Genomic DNA, 16,518 nt, shown 5'->3' with positions numbered 1-16,518 from the left:
CTAAGGATCAAGGTTCAGATTATTAATCTTTCCTTTTAACCTATAGTATTTGCTAACATGTCTTGGTTTTTTACATGTATAGCAAATAATGGGGTTTTTCTGAGGATACTTTTGGAAATTCTTTTGGAAACCTTTTTCATTCTTGTTTCTTTGAAAACTTGTTCTTGGTCTTCTGAAATTCTTTTCAGGATGAGGTTTTGATGCCAGGGCATTTTGGCCAGTTTCACTAACCTCTTCTTTACTGTTTTTAGGGTAGTTTCATGCATTTACTTAGGAAATAAGCTAGTTTTGGGTAGATATTCACTTACAACTTAATTCAAGCATACATTGTGCACTTTACATGATTTCATGAGGATTTTGCATGAATTTAATGATAAATTGGATGTTGCATTTCCCATGACTTGGACTAGAACTTTGATGCACTTTATTGCTTGATTTCAGGACAAAGGAAGCAAAGAAGAACCACACTAGTGGCTACGTTAGTTACACTAACGTTAACACTAACGTGGAATGGGAGTAACTTGCAAAGTTAATGAGAAAAGTAATTTCCAATAACGCTCTCGAAGCCATCATTTCCTACGTTAAGAGTCATGTTAACTAAGCTAACGTGAACTCTAACGTGGAAGAAAGTAAATGGAGCCAACGTTAGTGACACTTAACATTATCACTAACGTTGGACCAAGCTCATAAATGGCCACGTTAGTTGCCACGTTAACTTAGTAGTTAACGTGGCCTCTAACGTTATGAAGAAAAGGGGACGCCAACGTTAGTGTCATTCAACTTTCTCACTAACGTTGGCAAAGTCACAAGAAGCCATGTTAACTCCCTCGTTAACCTAGTTAACGTGGAAGCTAACGTGACTAGGTGGTCAAAAATTTTAGTGACACCAAACATTGTCACTAACGTTGGGATGAACACACTATCCCCAAGAAGCCACGTTAACTCCCACGTTAACCTAGTTAACGTGGAGGTTAACGTGAAGAAGAAAGGTTGTCGACAACGTTAGTGACACCAAACATTGTCACTAACATTGGAAGGAGCCAACACAAGCCACAATGAGCCATGTTAACTTAGTTAACGTGGAGGCTAACGTGAAGAGAGGGATGATGAGCCAACGTTAGCGACATTCAACTTTGTCACTAACGTTGGAGATGGCTAGCATGGCCACGTTAGAAGCCACAGTAACCTAGTTAACGTGGACTCTAACATGGGAACTAAGGGGCACATTAGAACGTTAGTGACAATGTTAAGTGTCACTAACGTTCTCGAAGGTTGGCAAGCCTACGTTAAAAAGAGCCATGTTAACTAAGTTAACGTGGACTCTAACGTAAGGAAGGGGGAGACTTCTCAACGTTATTGGGAAAGGTGAGTCCCAATAACGTGCGCGAAGGACAAAGAGGCAACATTAGTGGCAATGTTTGTGCCACTAACGTTGAGGTTAACGTGGCTCTTACTTGGGTGAGGAACGTTAGTGAAAAAGTTGAATGTCACTAACGTTCTCGAACCCATATTTTCACTGACGTTAACGCCACTAACGTCTTGAGCTAAAAGTCTCTGCCCACTTCACACTTTCTCTCTGCAAATAAAGCTAAGCCCAATAAAGAAGAGAACTGCTTCAAACTCATGATCCAAAGTCCCATACCCAAGACTTGAAGAGCGAACTAGAAGAACAGAAGAGTAGTATATATAGGAGTAGCTTTGAATTAAAATGGGAGAGTTGGAAATTATAGGGAGCCTCTTGGCATTGCACTACTCTCTGTATTTTACTTTCTGTGCACTTCTAGTTTTCATTATGTATTCTCCATCTTTGTTTTCATTTTCCAGAGCCATGAACAACTAAACCCCTTTCATTGGGTTAGGGAGCTCTATTGTAATTTGATGGATCAATACTAGTTTTCATTATTCTTCTTCTATCTTTTCTCTTGATTTTACTTGAAAGCTTTCGATCTTCATCCAATTGGGTAGTTATCTTGGAAAAGAAGCTATTCATACTTGGATCTCTTCTGAACCTTGAAAGAGGAATGAAGAGATCATGCTAGAAATGCTTTCTCATGCTGGACCAAATTGGGTTTGGATGGATATGTGACTATAATCCTCTCAACACTTGATTTGGGAAATGCATGTGGTATAATCAGTGACCATACTTCATCTCTTCTCATGAGCAATTGACCAAGGAATTGGCTATTGATCAAGATTTGAGAGATTGAATTACAAGAAATTGTAATTCGATCACTTAAGATTGCCAAGGAGATCAATGAGTGCATTGATTGAGGAAGAGATGAAAATGAAATTGATCCGGAGAATGTAACATCTCCTAAGCCCAATGAACTCCCCATTTCTGATCTTACCCATTCTCTTTAATTTCTGTCATTTACTTTTATGAGCAATTCTCCCATTCCCATTTACAATTCTGTAATTTACTTTCAGTCATTTACTTTCAGCTCTCATTTCTAGCATTTACTTTTTCTACCATTTACCTTCCCGCCATTTTATTTTCTGCAATTCTCAACTCAAATTCTGGATTCGCTCAACTAGAACATTCCTCTAATTAAAGTTGCTTGATCAATCAATCCCTGTGGGATTCGACCTCACTCTATTGTGAGTTTTTACTTGACGACAAATTCAGTACACTTGCCGAAGGGAGATTTGTTGAGAGACAAGTTTTCCGTGCATCAAGTTTATGGCGCCATTGCCGGGGATTGATTGTGCATCAACAATGATTAAATTGGAGGATCACTAGATTGAGCATTTTATTTTTGTTTGATTTAATTTTCTGTTTGAGTCATTTACTTTCTGTTGTAGTTAATTTCTTCCCTTCCCCCTACTTTTTCTTTGTTATTTACCATTCATTTTACTAACCCACTAACTGTTTGATATATTGCATCACTCACACTAACAGTAATTCTGACAAATATACTTTCTGCACCTATTCTCTTTGCTTGTACTTGTTGGTTGTATGACAGGGAGAAGAAGCGGGGCTTCAACTTCCTTTGATTCTAAACCTGAGAGAACCTTCCTTAGACTAAGGAGGGAGGCAAGAGAAAAACCTGTAGTTGGTGCTGAAGAAGATGAGGAACACTTTGAGGAATACTTTGAACCAAACATGGAAGAAAACATGGAAAACCATCATGAGGAAGAGGCTCACAACATTGGCGGAGGAGGTCAAGCAAATCATGCTGGGGAGGATAGAAGAGTTTTAGGCTCTTACATCAATCCAAACCAAGGAAATTGTGGAAGTAGCATTCAAAAGCCAACCATCCATGCCAACAATTTTGAACTAAAACCACAGCTCATCACCCTTGTTCAGAACAACTGTTCGTTCGGAGGGAGTGTCCAAGAAGACCCCAATCAACATTTAACCACCTTCCTGAGAATATGTGACACAGTGAAGTCTAATGGTGTTCATCCTGACGCCTATAGACTGCTCTTATTTCCATTCTCACTCAAGGATAAGGCAGCCAAGTGGCTGGAGTCTTTCCCAAAAGAGAGCTTGACAACCTGGGAGGATGTGGTAAACAAATTTTTAGCAAGATTTTACCCTCCTCAACGAATCAATAGGCTGAGAGCTGAGGTCCAAACTTTCAGGCAACAAGATGGTGAGACTCTATATGAAGCATGGGAGAGGTTTAAAGACCTAACAAGGAGGTGCCCACCAGATATGTTCAATGAATGGGTGCAGCTGCACATTTTCTATGAAGGGCTCTCTTATGAGTCAAAGAAGGCCGTAGACCATTCATCCGGAGGATTTTTGAACAAGAAGAAGACCATTGAGGAGGCCATAGATGTCATTGAAACTGTAGCAGAGAATGACTACTTCTATGCTTCCGAAAGAGGGAACACAAGAGGAGTAATGGAGCTAAACAATGTAGATGTTCTGCTGGCCCAAAACAAGCTCATTATCCAACAGCTGGCTGATCTCACCAAGAAGATGGAGAGGAACCAAGTAGCAGCAATCACCACTTCATCAACAACCCAAGAAGGAGTGAATGAAGAAGCAGAGGGAAGTCAGGAGCAAGCCAACTACATTGAAAATTCACCTAGATAAAACCATGATCCATACTCTAAGACCTACAACCCTGGATGGAGGAATCACCCAAACTTTGGGTGGGGAAATCAACAAGACCAAAGCCTTGATCAAAGACGCCCAAATCCAAACAATGCAGCCCACCAACACTTCACATCTAGACCATATCAACACCCCCATAACAACACCTCTCCACATTCATATCAAGGCCAAAATAACCCTTCTCAGCCTGACTTATCATCATTTGATGAAAGACTCTCAAGGATTGAGAATCTACTTGAAGGCATAGGCAAAGAGATTCAAGACAACAAGGTATTCAAGGAGGAAGTGCGAACCAACTTCAAAAACCAGGGAGACACAATCAAAAGGCTGGAATCCCAAGTGGGGTATCTCTCTAAGCAGATTCCCAAACCCACAGATGGATTCCCAAGTGACACAGAGAAGAATCTGAGAGGTGAAACAAAGAAAGTAAGATGGGAAGATTGCAAGATGGTCACTATAAGTGATAAGGAGATTGAGGACAAGCCAAGAAATATGTCAGAACAACCTGAAGATACCTCAGTAGAGAAGAAGGAAAAAGATCATCAAGAACCCGAAATCTCACAACAGGAGCTGCTGAGACTCTATGCACCTTTTCCTCAACTGCTCAATGGTGCTGTGGAGAAGAGAATATACTCAAGATTTCTTGACTTGTTTGCATCTCTGCATGTCAACATACCATTCATCAAGACTATTCAACAAATGCCCGCATACATCAAGTATATGAAGGAGCTGCTTCCCAGGAAAAGCTCACTCAAGGGAGGCCAAACTATAGTGATGAACAAGGAGTGCAGTACCCTCATTCAACCGCAGTTGCCTACAAAAAGAAAAGATCCAGGGAGTTTTTATGTCCCCTGTGCCATAGGGGAAACAATATTTGATAGAGAACTTTGCGATTTGGGAGCAAGCATCAACTTAATGCCCTTATCCCTGGTGAAGAGGCTGCAGATCAATGAGATATTGCCCACAGATGTAGTCATCAGGCTGGCTGACAAAACTCAAAAACAAGCAATAGGGGTGGTGGAAAACGTGTTGTTAAAGGTTGGGAAATACTTTCTTCCCACAGACTTTGTCATCTTGGACATGGAAGAGAGTCACACTCACCCAATCATATTGGGAAGACCATTCCTAGCTACAGCCAGAGCACTCATAGATGTGGAGCGAAGGGAGCTAATATTGAGGATCCATGATAAACGACTCAACTTTAATGTCTTCAAACTCTCGCAAGAAGCAGACCAAGAAAACAAATAACCAAGCAAAGATCATAATGAGATGCTGACAGAGGAAGCAAGCACTGAAGCACAACCAGCCCATCTGGGAAAGCCCTGGGTTGATGAACAAGGAAATAAGCAGTTGTCACAACTCAAGGAAAAGCTGGAGGAACCTAAACCACCAGAGACATGTAAAGACAACAACAAAATTCCCTTAGAAGAAGAAGTCACCAAGAGCAAGGCAACATCAAAAGGGACAAAGAAGGTACCAAGGGGGTGGAGGAACAAGAAGATCCCTACGGAAGACTTCTCTCTAGGAGATAAAGTGATCTTAGTTTACTTCTCAGATATCCCCCCTAATCTCCCTACTGTACCATCTCAGTTACCTAAAGTCTTCACTATCAACAGAGTTCTCTCCTTGGAACATGTAGAGATCATTGATACAACCAATGGATATAAGTCCAAGGCAAGAGGGGAGGACTTGAAGCATTATCAACCTCCCTGATGAAGGAGAAACGTCAAGCTAGTGACGCTAAAGAAGCGCTTCATGAGAGGCAACCCATGTTTTATGAGCTTTTACTAGTGAATAAGTCAATATTCATGAATTCCAACCTAAACTTGACAAACACTTGGTGAAGTCCTTATATTGCAGTATATAGTGAAGAACAAGTTTAGTGTTCAAAGCGTGCCAAGAAAGCATGAATGCAACTGAGAGCATGCTAGTCTTGGAGCTTTGAACAAAACTTTTCATCACAGTGCTCCAAACTAAGTTTGGTGTCACCCCATGGTGCCACCAATGTGCATATAAGGATACACAGTTAGTTAGTTAGTTGGAGTTCATGAATAAACAAAATCTTTTCTTCTTTTTATTATTCTAGCCGAAAGTTTAAATTGTTTTTTTATGAGGATTAATTCTTCCTTTTCTTCTTTTATCTTTTTAGGAAAAGGAGAGGAACATTGAAGGAGATTGATTGTACAATTGAATGAGAAGGGCTCGGCCACTTCATGAAGAGGGACTACACACTTGTCTCAAGAAGGAATGTATTGGAAAATGTTACCATGCAACATTGAAGAAAGGAGACCCTTGAAGACCGAGCAATCTCCATCATAAAGTGATGATCCTTGTCCTTTCTCCATGCAGAACCCCAACCATCCATCAAACAACCACTCCATCAATCCACACCCTCCATTCACTCACAACCTCTCTATATAAGTGATCCTTGTTCCGTACCCCACTCTGCACACCTCTCTATTTCGGATTCCCCTTCACTCCCTTCATTGCACTCAACCCTAAACAACCAAAAGTCTCCACACCATTGCCAACTTCACACATTAACCCCCATTCATGGCATCTTCGAGCTCTAAAAGAAGGAAGGAAAAGGAACTTATGGAGCAACACCCGTATGATGAAAAGAGATTTAGAAGCTTGCACCATGCATTGCAATACGGGTGGATGGTGGATAAGGAGATCATTTATGAGCTGGGATTTCAAGTTAGGAAAACTGAGTGTCCCGAAATCACAAAGAAGGTAGAAAAGAGAAGATGGGAGCTCCTCACTGATCCGGTCATTAAGGTGAATGCAAATCTTATAAGAGAGTTTTATGCAAATGCGGTCCGATATGATAAGGCAGATGAGTCATATACAAGCTTTGTGAGAGGAAAGATTGTGGATTTTGGTCCCATGAGTGTCATGAAGGCATTAAAACTGTGGTCCATACCGTTTGAAGAAAAGAGTTATCATTCAAGAATGGACAACAACCCTAATCATGACCAGATAGTGCAAGACATTTGTGTACCAGGAGCTGACTGGAAAAGATATGCAGATAGGAGACCAAGGTTCATCAAGAGAGCAGATCTTACTCCGGAAACAAAGGGGTGGTTCGAAATTGTAAGGAGGTCTATCCTCCCAGCAGCGAACAACTCGGAGGTGAATCTCAAGAGAGCCACACTGGTACACTGCATACTCAAAGGAGGAGAAATCAAGGTTCATGAACTCATAGCAGAAGGCATTAGAAAAATGGCAGAGAAAAGCGACTCAAGAGGAATGTTAGGTTACCCCAGCACTATTTACCGACTGTGCAAGAAAGCTGGGGTGGTTTGAAGATGAGGACCCCGTATGGATAAAAGAGGGCATTCCAATAACCGTTCGACGAATGCATGCTATCGCATCCCCCCTGCCTCAACGGAAGCAAAGGAAAAGGACAGCCCCTCAAGTAGTGGAAGGACAAGTCTTAGAGGGGCAAGCACCATCCACCTTAGATATGCATGAATTGCAGGAAGCCATTGATGGACTATCTCGACAATATTTGGAAAGCCAAGGAGCACAGAGAGAGCTTCAACTATAGATGATGGGGTAGCAAGAGGAGTCGCTCTCAAGATGGAAGACTCAACAAGGGGAGTGGCAAAAGCAAATGATGGATCAGCAACTGAGTCAAGGGCAACAATGGGGTGAAACATTCCACAGGATGGAACAAAGGCAAAACGAGCAACAAGAATCCATCCAGAGGCTAATCAACATCCAAGCACATCAAGGTACACATATACATGAGATGCATCGAAGACAGATAGAACAGGCTGAACTATTGGACGAGCAAAGGGCATTCACAGAAGGAGTTTACCTGAGCGAGACTGGGCATCATATAAATACTCAAGCCAGGCTCGGTTACTTGGTAGGACAGCTGCCTATATTGCATCCAGGAATCACAAGGTATGAAGAAATGAGGGATGAATTAGCACGAGAAGAAAAACAAAAGGTGGAAGAGAGTAATGAATCAGTGAAGAAGGCACTTGAGGATTAGAAGCAAGCAAGATTGGCACGGATGCGAGGGACTGCAAGAGGACACAAAGAAGACAAACAAGGAGGAAAGCATGGGCATCCACAAGAGTAAAAGGTGGTGACGTTCCTTCTTTGGTCCATCTTCTTCCATGCTTTGAATAAGGAAGATCTTGTATGAAATAGAACTTACTTCCATGTTATGTTTGAACCTTTTTAAATTCTGTCTTTTAAGTTTTTGTGTTGAAGAGGTCTCTGTGTGCTAGTCTTTATGTCACCGCATCCTTACTTTGCTTACTTGTATGCTTGTCCCTTTTGAATCAAATGAAAAAGAGAATGAGTGTTTACAAAAGACCAGAGAGGAGTTCATACTATGGAGTAAGTTCATGAGTTTATGGTATAGTCATAAGTTAGCTAAGTTGGTTCAACCATAAGGTGGGAGGACAACTATCTGTCATGAATACTGTGCTTGAGACACACCCCATGAGACTAGCTGAATAAGAAGATCCTAATAAGAAAAAGGGAAAGAACAATCAAAGTTGAGGAATAAAAGAAAAAGAACAAGCAATAAGGCTAGGCACCAATGGTTTTTAATCTTGAGGCATGTGTCTGTGGTGCTCCTGTGTGAGGGATCTACTTGGATGAATAAGCTCTTAGGGGTGCCTTATCACTTGGTAACTTGGGTTAACTAACTCGGGATTATCAGCTGAAAGTTCACAATCAAGAGTAACCCTCAATACAGAGCATTTAGTAACCAAAGAGGTGCTGGACACCAAGGTCTCAAGAAAAGAAAATAAATAAACTATGTGCCTGTGGTGTGTATGTATGGGGGGAGAGACTTGAGCAAGTAAGTCCTTAGGGGTGCTTCAACACCTAGCACCTTGAACCAACTGGTTCGTGAGTGTTGGCTGAAAGCTTATTTTAAAGAGTTGCCCCCTTACAGAGCACTTAGCTTAAGAACAAAAATAAGCCCTGAAATAACAACAAAAGGATCAATGAATAAAAGTCTCATGGGATACAATCACAGTGAGTATTCTAGGACATGATAAAGGTCTGAAAGCCAGGAATGAACCTAAGTTGCTATGCATGAAACCACCATAAAACCAGGGACATGACTTCCACAAGAATGACTCATTTCTCTTGGCATTCCATTCATCATTCTCTTGTTCCAGTACTTGCTTAGGGACAAGCAAGCTTTAAGTTTGGTGTTGTGATGCCAGGGCATTTTGGCCAGTTTCACTGACCTCTTCTTTACTATTTTTAGGGTAGTTTCATGCATTTACTTAGGAAATAAGCTAGTTTTGGGTAGATATTCACTTACATCTTGATTCAAGCATACATTGTGCACTTTACATGATTTCATGAGGATTTTGCATGAATTTAATGACAAATTGGATGTTGCATTTCCCATGACTTGGACTAGAACTTTGATGCACTTTATTGCTTGATTTCAAGACAAAGGAAGCAAAGAAGAACCACACTAGTGGCTACGTTAGTTACACTAAAGTTAACACTAACGTGGAATGGGAGTAACTTGCAAAGTTAATGAGAAAAGTAATTGCCAATAACGCTCTCGAAGCCATCATTGCCCACGTTAAGAGTCACGTTAACTAAGCTAACGTGAACTTGATGAGTGGATAATTTATACGCTTTTTGACATTGTTTTTAGTATGTTTTTAGTAGGATCTAGTTACTTTTAGGGATGTTTTCATTAGTTTTTATGTTAAATTCACATTTCTGGACTTTACTATGAGCTTATGTGTTTTTCTGTGATTTCAGGTATTTTCTGACTGAAATTGAGGGACTTGAGCAGAAATCAGATTCAGAGGTTGAAGAAGGACTGCTGATGTTGTTGGATTCTGACCTCCCTGCACTCAAAGTGGATTTTCTGAAGCTACAGAACTCGAAATGACGCTATTCCAATTGCGTTGGAAAGTAGACATCCAGGGCTTTCCAGAAATATATAATAGTCCATACTTTGGCCAAGAATAGACGACGTAAACTGGCGTTCAACGCCAGCTTTCTACCCAAACCTGGCGTCCAGCGCCAGAAAAGGATCCAAAACCAGAGTTGAACGCCCAAACTGGCACAAATACTGGCGTTCAACTCCACAAATGGCCTCTGTACGTATAACACTCAAAGCTCAGCCCAAGCACACACTAAGTGGGCCCCGGAAGTGGATTTATGCATCAATTACTTACTCATGTAAACCCTAGTAGCTAGTTTATTATAAATAGGACCTCTTACTATTGTATTTGAGATCCTGGATCCTGGATTGTATTCTGATCGTGTGATCACGTTTTAGGGGGCTGGCCATCTCGGCCATGCCTGGACCTTCACTTATGTATTTTCAACGGTAGAGTTTCTACACTCCATAGATTAAGGTGTGGAGCTCTGCTGTTCCTCAAAGATTAATGCAAAGTACTACTGTTTTCTATTCAATTCATCTTATTTCGCTTCTAAGATATCCATTCGCACCCAAGAACGTGATGAAGGTGATGATTATGTGTGACGCTCATCACCATTCTCCTCTATGAACACGTGCCTGACAAACACTTCCGTTCTACATGAAATAAGCTAGAATGAATATCTCTTAGATCTCTTAATCGGAATCTTCGTGGCGTAAGCTAGAATGATGGCGGCATTCAAGAGAATCCGGAAAGTCTAAACCTTGTCTGTGGTATTCCGAGTAGGATTCAATGATTGAATGACTGTGACGAGCTTCAAACTCGCGATTGTTGGGCGTTAGTGACAGACGCAAAAGGAGGGTGAATCCTATTCCAGCATGATCGAGAACCAACAGATGAATAGCCGTGCCGTGACAGGGTGCGTGAGCATATTATTCACTGAGAGGAGGGGATGTAGCCACTGACAACGGTGATGCCCTTGCATAAAGCCAGCCATGGAAAGGAGTAAGACTGATTGGATAAAGATAGCAGGAAAGCAGAGGTTCAGAGGGACGAAGGCGTCTCCATTCGCTTATCTGAAATTCTCACCAACGAATTACATAAGTATTTCTATCCCTATTTTATTATATTAAATTCGAAAACACCATTATCAATTTATATCTGCCTAACTGAGATTTGCAAGGTGACCATAGCTTGCTTCAAACCAACAATCTCTGTGGGATTCGACCCTTACTCACGTAAGGTATTACTTGGACGACCCAGTGCACTTGCTGGTTAGTTGTATCGAAGTTGTGAACCATGGTATTGGCACCATGTTCTTGGCGCCACTGCCAGGGAAAGAAAGAGCCATGAATTTTACATAATTAAAGTGTAATCACGATTACGCGTACCAAGTTGCTCACGTTGCCAGGGATTGTTTGAGCCTGGACATCACAATTTCATGCACCAAGTTTTTGGCGCCGTTGCCGGGGATTGTTTGAGTTTGGACAACTGACGGTTCATCTTGTTGCTCAGATTAGGTAATTTTCTTTTCGTTTTCCTTTCAAAAATTTTTCAAAAATATTTCAAAATTTTCTCACCTGTTTTCGAAAAAAAAAATTGTTTTCAAAAAAATATATTTTTATTCAAAATTTTTAAGAATGAATTCTAGTGTTTCATGAAGCATGTGAAGCCTGGCTGGCTATAAAGCCATGTCTAAATTCTTTTCGACTGAGGCTTCCACTCATAAGTATATGAAGTTGGATGAAATATCAGCTGTTGTATACATGTGAGGTATCTATGTTTGCTAAAAGCTTGGCTAGCTAGTAAGCCATGTCTAATTCCTGGACTGAAGCTTTCGACTAAAGAGCATAAGATTCCTGGAATTCATATTAAAAATTTTGGAATCCTTATTTTTCTTTTTCATAATAATTTTCGAAAAAAATACAAAAAAATTTAGAAAATCATAAAAATCAAAAAAATATTTTGTGTTTCTTGTTTGAGTCTTGAGTCATATCATAAGTTTGGTGTCACTTGCATATGCATCTTGCATTTTTCGAAAATTTCATGCATTCATAGTGTTCTTCATGATCTTCAAGTTGTTCTTGGTAAGTCTTCTTGTTTGATCTTGATGATTTTTTGTTTTGTGTCTTTTCATGTTTATCATATGCATTCTTGAATTCTTAGTGTCTAAGCATTAAAGAATTCTAAGTTTGGTGTCTTGCATGTTTTCTTTGCATTAAAAATTTTTCAAAATTGTGTCTATGATGTTCATCTTGACATTCATAGTGTTCTCGGTGTTCATCTTGACATTCATAGCATTCTTGCATGCATCACATGTTTTGATCTAAAAATTTCATGCATTGCATCATTTTAGTGTTTTTCTCTTGCATCATAAAAATTCAAAAGTCAAAAAAAAAATATCTTTCCCTTTTTCTCTCATCAAATTCGAAAATTTGGATTGACTTTTTCAAAAATTTTTAAAATCAAATTGTTTCTCATGAGTCAAATCAAATTTTCAATTTGAAAATCTTATCTTTTTCAAAATCTTTTTTCAAAAATCAAATCTTTTTCAAAATTCTTAGTTATTTTCGAAAATTCCAAAAATATTTTTCAAAAATCTTTTTCTTATTTTTATATCAAATTTTCGAAAATAACAATAACAATTAATGTTTTGATTCAAAAATTTCAAGTTTGTTACTTGCTTGTTAAGAAGGATTCAAACTTTAAGTTCTAGAATCATATCTTGTGATTTCTTGTGAATCAAGTCATTAATTGTGATTTTAAAAATCAAATCTTTTTCAAAAACTAATTTTTATCATATCTTTTCAAAAATATCTTCTTATCTTATCTTTTTCAAAAATTTGATTTCAAAATATCTTTTCTAACTTCCTAACTTCTTATCTTTTCAAAATTTGTTTTAACTAACTAACTAACTTTTTGTTTGTTTCTTATCTTTTTCAAAACTACCTAACTAACTCTCTCTCTCTAATTTTCGAAAATATCTTCCCTCTTTTTCAAAAATTTCTTTTTAATTAACTAATTATTCTTATTTTTATTTTTGATTTTAAAAATTTTTGAAAAATACTAACTTTTTTTCAAAAACCATTTTCGAAAATCACTAACTCTTTTTCAAAAATATTTTTTGAAAATTCTCCCTCTCCCATCTTATTCTATTTATTTATTCATTTACTAACATCTCATCTCACATCTCAACCCTCCTCACAGATGTGTTTCTTCCATTACATTACATTCTTTGTCTCCCTCTCTTTTCTTCCACTCACAAAGGAATTCCTATACTGTGGTATAAAGGATTTCTATTATTATTATTTTTCTGTGCCCTCTTCTTTGTCATATGAGCAGGAGCAAGGACAAGAACATTCTTGTTAAAACAGATCCAGAACCTGAAAGGACTCTAAAGAGAAAATTAAGAGAAGCTAAAATACAACAATCCAGAGATAACCTTTCAGAAATTTTCGAACAGGAAGAGGAGATGGCAGCCGAAAATAATAAAAATGTAAGGAAGATGCTTGGTGACTTTACTGCACCTAATTCCAATTAACATGGAAGAAGCATCTCCATTCCTGCCATTGGAGCAAACAACTTTGAGCTGAAACCTCAATTAGTTTCTCTGATGCAGCAGAACTGCAAGTTTCATGGACTTCCATCTGAAGATCTTTTTCAGTTCTTAACTGAATTCTTGTAGATATGTGATACTGTTAAGACTAATGGAGTAGATCCTGAAGTCTACAGGCTCATGCTTTTCCCTTTTGCTGTAAGAGACAGAGCTAGAATCTGGTTGGACTCTCAACCTAAAGATAGCCTGAACTCTTGGGATAAGCTGGTCACGGCTTTCCTAGCCAAGTACTTTCCTCCTCAAAAGCTGAGCAAGCTTAGAGCTGATGTTCAAACCTTCAGACAGAAAGAAGGTGAATCCCTCTATGAAGCTTGGGAAAGATACAAACAGTTGACCAAAAAGTGTCCTTCTGACATGCTTTCAGAATGGACCATCCTGGATATATTCTATGATGGTTTATCTGAGCTATCAAAGATGTCACTGGACACTTCTGCAGGTGGATCCATTCACCTAAAGAAAACGCCTGCAGAAGCTCAAGAACTCATTGACATGGTTGCTAATAACCAGTTCATGTACACTTCTGAAAGGAATCCTGTGAATAATGGGACGCCTATGAAGAAAGGAGTTCTTGAAATTGATACTCTGAATGCCATATTGGCTCAGAATAAAATATTGACTCAGCAAGTCAATATGATCTCTTAGAGTCTGCATGGAATGCAAGCTGCATCCAACAGTACTCAAGAGGCTTCTTATGCAGAAGAAGCTTATGATCCTGAGAACCCTGCAATAGCAGAGGTAAATTACTTAGGTGAACCTTATGGAAACACCTATAACTCATCATGGAGAAATCATCCAAATTTCTCATGGAAGGATCAAAAGCCTCAACAAGGCTTTAATAATGGTGGAAGAAACATGTTTAACAATAATAAACCTTTTCCATCATCCACTCAGCAACAGACAGAGAACTCTGAACAAAATGCTTCTAATTTAGCAAATCTAGTCTCTGATCTATCCAAGGCCACTGTGAGCTTCATGAATGAAACAAGATCTTCCATTAGAAATCTGGAAGCACAAGTGGGCCAGCTGAGTAAAAGGATCACTGAAATCCCTCCCAATACTCTCCCAAGCAATACAGAAGAGAACCCAAAAGGAGAGTGCAACGCCATTGACATAAGCACCATGGCCGAACCTACAAGGGGAGTGGAGGACGTGAATCCCAAGGAGGAAGACCTCCTGGGACGTCCAGTGATCAATAAGGAGCTTCCCTCTGAGGAACCAAAGGACTCTGAGGCTCATCTAGAGACCATAGAGATCCCATTGAACCTCCTTATGCCCTTCATGAGCTCTGATGAGTATTCTTCCTTTGAAGAGAATGAGGATGTTACTGAAGAGCAGACTGCCAAGTTTCTTGGTGCAATCATGAAGCTGAATGCCAAATTATTTGGCATTGATACTTGGGAAGTTGAACCTCCCTTGTTCATCAATGAACTAAGTGATCTGGATCAACTGACATTGCCTCAGAAGAGACAGGATCCTGAAAAGTTCATAATACCCTGTACCATAGGCACCATGATCTTTAAGGCTCTGTGTGACCTTGGTTCAGGAATAAACCTCATGCCCCTCTCTGTAATAGAGAAACTGGGAATCTATGGGGTGCAAGCTGCTAAAATCTCATTAGAGATGGCAGACAGTTCAAGAAAACAGGCTTATGGACAAGTAGAGGACGTGTTAGTAAAGGTTGAAGGCCTTTACATCCCTGCTGATTTCATAGTCCTGGATACTAGAAAGGAAGAGAATGAATCCATCATCCTAGGAAGACCTTTCCTGGCCACAGCAAGAGCTGTGATTGATGTTGACAGAGGTGAAATAGTCCTTCAATGGAATGAGGACTCCCTTGTGTTTAAAACTCAAGGATCTTCCTCTGCAACCATGGAGAAGAAGCAGAAAAAACTTCTCTCAAAGCAGAGTCAACCAGAGCCCCCACAGTCAAACTCTAAGTTTGTTGTTGGGAGGCCACAACCAAACTCTAAGTTTGGCGTTGAGCTCCCATATCCAAACTCTAAGTTTGGTGTTGGAGAGTCTCAACAAAGCTCTGCACATCTGTGAGGCTCCATGAGAGCCCACTGTCAAGCTATTGACATTAAAGAAGCGCTTGTTGAGAGGCAACCCAATTTTTATTTATCTAACTATATTTTTCTTAATTATATGTCTTTATAGGTTCATGATCATGTGGAGTCACAAAATAAACAAAAAAATCAAAAATGGAATCAAAAACAGCAGAAGGAAAATCACACCTTGGAGGAGCATCTGTCTGGCGTTCAAACGCCAGAACAGAGCATGGTTCTGGCGCTGAACGCCCAGAATGGGCAGCATCTTAGCGCTGAACGCCCAGAACAAGCATGGTTCTGGCGTTCAACGCCAGAAATGGCAGCAAATGGGCGTTGAACGCCCAAAATGGGCACCAACCTGGCGCTGAACGCCCAGAGTTGTGTGCAAGGGCATTTTACATGCCTAAATTGGTGCAGGGATGTAAATGCCTTGACACCTCAGGATCTGTGGACCCCACAGGATCCCCACCTACCTCATCATCTCTCTTTCCATTCATGATCATCCCTTCTGTTTTCCATTTACCACTCACATCCATACACCCACTACCTTCAAAATTCAACATCTCTTTCCCACCCAATCCCACCCATATGGCCGAATACACACTCCCATCCATCTCCTCCATTTCTTCTTCTTCTTCATCTATTCTTTCTTCTTTTGCTCGAGGGCGAGCAACATTCTAAGTTTGGTGTGGTAAAAGCATAGCTTTTTTGTTTTTTCCATAACCATTGATGGCACCTAAGGCCAGAGAAACCTCTAGAAAGAGGAAAGGGAAGACAAAAGCTTTCATCAAGGGTCTATAGCTCAGTGGTAGAACATTTGACTGCAAATCAAGAGATCCCTGAGATACCTCAGGGGATACATTTTCTTCCACACAATTATTGGAAGCAACTAAGGGTGGA

The 16,518-nt window shown here is 39.9% G+C and overlaps 2 non-coding genes across 2 annotated transcripts; both read right to left on the bottom strand.

Moving 5' to 3' along the window:
- Positions 1-3,556: 3,556 nt before the first annotated feature.
- LOC112788051 (small nucleolar RNA R71) lies at positions 3,557-3,663 on the bottom strand. The gene has a single exon (XR_003195430.1). It is a non-coding gene; the product is annotated as a small nucleolar RNA R71 (small nucleolar RNA).
- A 10,159-nt stretch (positions 3,664-13,822) lies between these two features.
- On the bottom strand, positions 13,823-13,930 carry LOC112787366 (small nucleolar RNA R71). The gene has a single exon (XR_003194784.1). It is a non-coding gene; the product is annotated as a small nucleolar RNA R71 (small nucleolar RNA).
- Between the last annotated feature and the right edge of the window lie 2,588 nt (positions 13,931-16,518).

This window comes from Arachis hypogaea, chromosome 20, assembly GCF_003086295.3.
Source record: "Arachis hypogaea cultivar Tifrunner chromosome 20, arahy.Tifrunner.gnm2.J5K5, whole genome shotgun sequence".
Classification (NCBI taxonomy): Eukaryota; Viridiplantae; Streptophyta; class Magnoliopsida; order Fabales; family Fabaceae; genus Arachis; species Arachis hypogaea.
This window is presented reverse-complemented; position numbering and strand designations above follow the sequence as displayed.